The 8,120-nt window shown below is 37.6% G+C and overlaps 1 protein-coding gene across 2 annotated transcripts in view; it reads right to left on the bottom strand.

The window, feature by feature from the left end:
• SHOC2 (SHOC2 leucine rich repeat scaffold protein) overlaps positions 1-8,120 on the bottom strand; it is a 145,319-nt gene that overhangs the window by 136,312 nt on the left and 887 nt on the right. The window contains exon 1 of one of the 2 annotated variants that reach the window (XM_027851602.1): positions 8,004-8,062. The exons of the other annotated variant lie outside the window; for it this stretch is intronic. The gene's annotated coding sequence lies outside the window, so the exon portion shown is untranslated. Of the gene's footprint in view, positions 1-8,003; positions 8,063-8,120 lie in introns of those variants that run through there. 2 annotated transcript variants of the gene reach the window in all.

An 8,120-nucleotide genomic window follows, 5' to 3' on the forward strand; every position in this document is an offset into this window, starting at 1 on the left:
GAGAGAGAGAGAGAGAGAGAGAGAGAGAGAGAGAGAGAGAGAGAGAGGTCCCCTAGTATGAGGACAGGAGTTGAAAAGAGAAAAATTGTGAGCCTGGTACCGAATTCACTGAGGAAAGAAGGGGACTTGCAGGTCTACAGACAACAGTTACCAGGATTTTGATTGGTTGGTAAATGTAGTCCATACTTTCTTGCCTTATTAAACTAAGTATACTGAACTTTTTAATGACTGGGTCACCATAATGAGCAATCAAAAAAGTTAATGTGATTTTTCAGCTGAATTAACAGAAGTACATAGAACAAGAATAGAGATAATCTTCTATACTGTTTCCTGGTCAGACCATGTAAGGAATATTGTATTTCATTCTGAATACCACATTTTAGAAAAGACTCAAATGACCTATGGCCTAAAGTGGGGGGGGGGATGACCAAGATGGTGAGGGAGCTAGAAATTATACCATATTAACAATCATTTTGGAAAAGAAAAGACTTAAGGGAGAAGTGATAATTGTCTTCAAATATTTTAAGTGCTGTCATGTGAAAGAGGAATAAGATTTGTTTTATCCAAAACTAGGAACAGAAGGTAGAAGTTGCAAAGATGGAGGCTGTATTTCTAAGCCTATCCAGAAGTGAAATGAGCTACCCTATGAGTTGAAGGTGGATGACACTTTTTGGGCACTTTGCTCCTATGTTAAATTGGAGGATTGGGGGGGGGGGGGAGAAGACAAATCACCTGCTTTTTATAGTTTTTCTGAATCTTTCCTGCCTCTCTTAGAGCTGCCGATGCACCTATCTCTAATAGCTTTCTCTCCTAATTAACTCCTAAACTGCTTCCAAGTTAGGATAGCAAAAGTGTTATAACTGTATATGAAATAAGGATAAATAAATCCTGAAGGCTTTCCTATAAGTTGTATGTGCTAGGTCTATATCTCAACATCATCCAAAAAAGGCAAAAGGACCTATTTGTACAAAAATATTTGTAACAGATCTTTTTGTGGTGGCTAAGAATTGGAAACTGAAGGAAAGCCCACCAATTTGAGAATGGCTAAACAAGTTGTGGTACGTGATTGTAATGTAATATTATTGAAATGACAAGCAGAATCATTTCAGAAAAACCTAGGAAGACATGAACTGATACATAGTGAAGTGAACAGAACAGAACCAGGAGAACACTGTACATGGCAAAAGCAAAAACTGTGAATGACAGCTATTTTCAGCAATACAATGATCCAAGTCAATCCCAAAGGACTAATGATAAAGTATACTATCTGCCTCCAGAGAAAGAACTAATATTGACTAAATATAGACTGATGTGTGCTATTTTTCACTTTCATTTTTTTTCTTTTATTTGAGTGTTCTGGTACAAAATGACTAAATGAAAATGTTTCACACAATTGCACATGTGTAACCTATATCTGATTGCTTACTATTTCAAGGAAGAGTGAGAGAGGGAGGGAAGAAGGGAGGGGGATAGAATTTGGAACACAAAACTTTAAATAAAAATGTTTAAAAAATGGAAAAAAATAAGTAAGCCATATGAACTTTGCTATATGAACTTTATGACTTTTGGCTACTTAGAGGTCTTTTGGGGGCTTACTTCCTGGTTCCTACTCATGTTACATATAGTTTATATTGTTCATTAAGTTCAGGTGTTACTATAATTTGAAAATTACAGTAACAAAAAAAATTAAGTGCTTAAATTTAAAAAATGCTAGGGAAAATATTAAGTCCTATGCATTTAATATACCTACATGGACTACACAGAAAGATGAGAAATACTGGAAGACAAATGCAAAAAAGCAAATATAAGAAAAAGAAAACACACTGTTTCAGGAAGAGCTGCTCCTTTGAACTAACTGGGAACCCATTATCAATTCATATTTTATGAGAAACAACTGAAAATGCCCAGATTCCAAGGTCCTTTAAATCTGATAGTTCAATGGAGTCATTATAACCCTTCCAGTGGCATAGCTATTGATCACAAAGTTTGACTTACCTTTAAAAGGAACAATTTTCAAGAAGAGAAAAAGGTAAAATTACATTCATCTTACTCCAAATAGTAGCCTAAAAATGTCTCCATAATAAACATTTTCTACCTTGGACTATGAGAAAGTTTACAAATATCAAGTTTGAGAAGATAAAATATTGAAAAAGAAGTTAAGAAAAATAATTTTGTATTATCCTCTTCCAGATCTTCAGCTTCGAACATTCCTCACTTATCATTAATGTTCTACTTCTTGATATTTAATCTAATAAAAATTCAGGTAAGTAAAAATCAAATTCCTTACATTTACACAAGAAGAGTAGTCCTTCAAAATTAATGAAGGCTCAAATAAAATTAAATAGGAAATAATGTTCATTAAGAAAACATTAATATTAAAAAAAAGCTCCATTCAAGCTATGCATTGGTCCAGTCATTCTAGAAAACAATTTGGAACTGCCCAAAAAGTTATTAAACTGTGCATATTCTTTGTTTTTTTTGTTTTTTTTAGCGAGGCAATAGGATTAAGTGACTTGCCCAGGGTCACACAGCTAGTAAGTGTTACGTGTCTGAGGCTGGATTTGAACTCAGGTCCTCCTGAATCCGGGGATGGTGCTCTATCCACTGCGCCACCTAGTTGCCCCTTGTGCATACTCTTTGACACAACAATACAACTATTCATCTTACACTCATGAAAGGAATCAAAAAGGAAAAGGACCTACATGTACAAAAATATGATAACAATTCTTTTCATAGCAGCAAAAAATTGGAAACAAAGGGGCTGTCTTTTGAGGAAGGGCTAATTAAATTATGGTTTATGTATGTAACAGAATATTATTGTGCCACAAGAAATGACAAAATAGATGGTTTCAAAGGAAGCTGGAAAGACCTCTCTGAACTGATGCAGAACAAAATAAAGAGAACCAGAAAGATTTATACAATGACAACATTGTGGAGAAAAACACCTTTGAAAGACTTTAGAATTCTAATCATTGTTACACTAAACCACGAGTCCATAAGACTAAAGACGAAATGCACCACTCACCTCTTGCCAGTGAGGCAATAAACTTAAAATATCGAAACATACAGTACATATATTTTCAGGTATGGCCAATGTGGAAATCTGTTTTGCTGGACCATGCACATCTATGACAATGGGATTTTTTCAGATATTCTTTTGGCTGAAGGGGGGGGGGGGAGTGAGCAGAGGAACAGATCACAAATGCATGAAAAAATAAACTTACTTTTAAAAGCTCCCCAAAAACATTAATACTATACGTGTTCAAATTAAGGATGCTATCAGCTTATTCAAAACAATGACATTAGGAAATACAAAAATGCAAAAATAGATAGAAAAAAATACAAACCAAAAAATTTTAATCTTTTAAGTACTTCCAGATTTGTTAAAGTCTCAGAAATATGTGCTGTTGAATAAAGAATGGAAAGAGCTTTTGAATTTCACTGATAAAATCAACCAATTTTATATTCTCTCTAGTCTTTGGTAGGAAGTTTCCACTCAATCATATGAAAAACTTGGAAAGCATGCAGTCTTTCTGTGAACTATGAAATTAGTTAATAAAATTCTTAGGAGATTAAGCACTAACACTGGTACTATTACTTCAAATGAACCTTCATAGTGCTTTGAAAACCAAACAGCAAAAAATTCATAAAGCTCTAGGAGGTTGATTTCACACTAACACCAGTGACATCCTTAGGTTCTCTTTAACATGCTTTAGTTCTGAAAACAATACCTGTATTCTTTCATAAAATGGAAATTTTATCATATAACATACACTGCACTTTGCAGTCGTCCCTAATCTTTAGAGATGTTAGAATCAGCTAAATGGTGGGAAATCTAATTAGCTCTTTAAAATATTGATACCAGAATCTGCATACTTTCTCAAGAGGCACAAATATTACCAACAAGTCCAAAACTGTAAGATCCTTTGCAATCAGAATTTTTTTTTTACTAAGCCTATTCACTTTGCTGAATATAAAATGCCATGGGGAAAAACCCATGAGAAAAGACAGTTCAAATACTAGTTCACTTTATAACAACGCAAGTATGTATCATAGGACACAAACTAAATATTATTTCCTCAGACTTGTAAGTCTTCCTCTGCAATCTGAGGCACCTCATATCAGCTATATTCCAAGACATTTAGTCATATGCTAAATCCAATCTCCATCACACTTCAAACTTGCTATGTTGTCACACAGGACAACAGTAACAAACTAGGAATTTCCATTTCATTTTTCAGTGCTTCAACATCAGTTAAGTTTGTACATTAAGAAAAAATGTAAATACAATTTTATATCTTTTATCAGCAGACTCATAGAGAAAAATAAAATTACAAAGATGTTAAGTCAGTGACACCTCCCTGACAAAATATAAGTAACTAAAGCCAAACATCATTTTAAATTACACATTTCAGCAGATACAACCAGGGATGTTGGAAGAACAAAGCAGATATAAATGTTGTGGTTGCAATTAACATAAAAGCTACATACTCAAACTACTATAAGGCGCTAATTAATAACCTATATCAGAATCACAGTATCAGAGAATCTCAACTTGGAAGAACATTTAGTCTAATCAATACCTGAACAAAAATTCCCAATACAGGGTCAGCTAGGTGTCGCAGTGGATAGAGCACTGGCCCTGAAGTCAGGAGGACCTGAGTTCAAATCCAACCTTAAACCAAACACTTGACATGAGCTGTGTGACTCTGGGCAAGCCCAACTGCTTAAAAAAAAATTTCCTAATACTACGTACCCAAGTAGTGGTAATCCAACTTTTCCATGAAGACCTCCAGTAGAGTAACCTACTACCTCTCTAGTAATATTGATTCCTGCCTACAGGGTAAATCTGGTGATATAACAGCACACACATTATATTGTGCCTAGCTTTCCTGCCAGTCCCTCAACAAGGAAATATTTTACTTTATTTTCCTAGTAACTTAACCAGGAAGCATCAATTAATGCATTTTTTTTAAATTAATATAAGAAGACTGCAAGATGTGGAGAGAAAGAATCCCAGTTCTACTGCTCACTATCTGGATGACCTTTCTAGGCCTGTTTCCTCATCTGTAAAATCTGAGGGTTGTACTTGATAATAAATCTATGATCCTAAAATACTAAATCTGAACATCTGAGTATTTCCAAATAATTGAAAATACTATTAATAGATACTGGTTTAGCAAGTTCAAAATATTATTTCATTTGATCCATGCCTCCTACCCACACACAGATATACACAAAGTATATTCTGAAAGTCAGAAAACATGATTCTAGAGTTACAAGCATACAAAGAAAAAACATCTCATGGAAAAAGAATTCAACAAAGTTTTTTTTGTTAACAGAACACGGCACTCATCCTAGAGAAATATCACAACCGATTTTTTTATAATCCAGCATATTAAAAAAGCAGATCCAATTAGCATGATTTAGTTGTCTGGAAAACAAAGGAACTCAACTTCATTCATCCTCCCCCACTTATGCATCAGTAAGGCAAGGGGAAAAATATAACAGTAGCCATTCAAAAGCAACTATCTTTGGGGTTATTCCACATCAGACTCTGGTTTCTATGTTTCTGAAAACGGAAAAAACAAGTCATCTGTTCCTACCCAGGCCACTGAAGAAACAGTAATATTCTTAAAACAGAATTCCAGAAAGTATATCAAAGATAATTTACAGTCAGTGTTGCCTTTTCATAGCATGAAATATGTAAATACTGTGGCACTCTGCTTGTGGGCAGTGTCATGATCACTTTATTTGCTACATATACCAAAACCCACCTCTTTACTGAAACTTTAATACAGTGATAAAAACTATCAACTGCAAACTACTAAATACATTTTGTGAGCCATTAACCAAAAGAGAAGTAAGAGACTCACATTACTAAAACTTCCATTAGGTCACTCTATTTAAACTATAGTAGCCAAAAAAGGAAAACCTGTATTTTGTATTAAGTCTTTTAAGATGCAAATTAGATCTTGAGACAAAGATCTTTTTTCAAAAAAATAAACAAACATTTTTGAAAGTCAGGTAGGCAATTCTTTCATTTAGCTCTTCAAAAAAGTATTAATATTCTCATATTTTATTTAATCCCTGGTTAAAAGGCATTTAGATAGTTTTGTGGTTGAAAACATCTAGATTAGATAGTGTGCAACCAAACTAATTAAAGCAGTGAAAGCTAACCATAATTTTTTTGTCTCTGGACTGACTTCATATATGCATAACTACATTTTAAAAAATTTACAGTGTACCTGATGCTCAAATGAGTAAGAAACAGATTTCACATAAATTCTACTTATGTCACACAGAAAGGAGAAATTAAAATGTCTATTGTCTATATCCCTACAGATTCCAGTCATCAAGAAACACTGCCTCATTAATTCAAATTGCAAAATTACAAGTCTACACTACAAATCATGTACGGCACAAGCTAAGTCTTTATGTATGCATTCATACGTAGTTAAGATAACCACAATATTTTTCCTCCTTTTCTGAGAGCAATCTCTTTAAAACTGTATAGAAAAGCATTTTTCTCTGTTGGTGCTATATTTTAGTCACAAATTATGGGCTTTCACAAGATAAAAAAATGAAACTTTACTCTGATATTGATTCAAAGGGATTAATGAGTTTCTTGTTTTCTAAAGGAGTGCAAAAAATGACTGAGGTATAAGTTCAGATACAAACATTCACCGTCATGTAATCATCATGCTGTAGCAGATACTGCTATACAATATGCATGTCTAACCTCCTTTTTCTTCAGCATCTCCAGAAACAGAGGTTTAGTTAGGTTTTAAAACAGGACCATCTCATATATTCACATTAAACACTAGCTCTCCACACAAAGCAACAAACAGAAAATTCAGAAGCCAAATTTCAAGGTCTGATAACTTTAAAAAAAAAAATTTTATCCTGGGTATACACATATGAACACACCAAGAGCCATGAGGCAGGATTTATCCCAACTGTTTTTAAATACACAGTCACTCAAACAACTAAGCCCATTTCTCATACACGTCCATTAAAGATTTTGCTTTGAGGTCATTATTTTCCTACCTGAGCAAGCACACCAGAGGGGAGGGAGGAAAGAAGAAAAAAGATGCAAGACAATGAATGTAGTGATAAAATACATATACGTATATATATGTATATATGTATGTATGTATGTACGTATGTATGTCTGAAGAGTCTCCAGCATTACTATTCAATTACTTTTTTCTTTCTTTCAGTTCAGAGCACCCCAGGTCTTGGCTCCCACTCGCTAGCTAATAATAATGATGATAATAGCGATTTTTTTTTTAACCATCAAGGGTTGGGCACCAGGAGGCATACCCAAAGGAGGCAGCCCTAGATGCCTACGACTCCCTTCACAAGAAAAACACACCCAAAATTTACAATCTCGAGCTTCCACGGGAGGGCTGTCTTCGCGGGGTTGGGGGTGGGGAATTGGGTAATTTTGTGTGTGTGTGTGTGTGTGTGTGTGTGTGTGTGTGTGTGTGTTTTGGAAAGAGAGCCTTGCTTTTGGGGGGGAGGAAAGATCCTCACCTGCCCACCTCCTCGGCCCCAAGGGGGCTGCCCCTGACAGGCTGGGCCCCCGGCCCGCCGTGCACCCTCCGCGGCGACGGCCGCTGGCTCCCCTCGCTCCCCAGCTCCCAGAAGCTGTCCCGGGAAGACTCCCTAGGCCCGGCCCGGACCGCTGTCAGACCCAGCCCCCGCCGCCGGGAGCGGCTTTCCGCCCCGCAGAGCAGCGGCCGGGCCCGCACCGAGTCTCCCCGGGCCCGGGCGCCCAGCAAAGCAGCGGCGGCGGCGCCTCCTCCGGGGCCCTCCGTGCCGAGCCCTGCTTGCCCTCTCAGCTCCAGGCCTCACCCCTTCCCTCAAGTTAAGACCCCCGGGCCCCGGCTCGGGCTCCGGGCTGTGGGCACGACGTACCCCCCGCCATTTCGCTGGCGGAGGGGACGTCCCACCCCCCCCCGGCCCCCCCCCCCCCCGCCCGAGCGCTCCCTGGTTACCGTCAAGAGCCCGGACTCCGCCATCCTCCTCCTTCCTCCTCCTCCTCTACAGAAGCGGCGCTACCCAACCGCCGCCCCCCCCCCCCCCCCCCCCCCCCCCCCCCCCCCCCCCCCCCC

The sequence above is a fragment of the Vombatus ursinus genome, unplaced genomic scaffold (assembly GCF_900497805.2).
Source record: "Vombatus ursinus unplaced genomic scaffold, bare-nosed wombat genome assembly UNPS02009205.1, whole genome shotgun sequence".
Lineage (NCBI taxonomy): Eukaryota > Metazoa > Chordata > Mammalia > Diprotodontia > Vombatidae > Vombatus > Vombatus ursinus.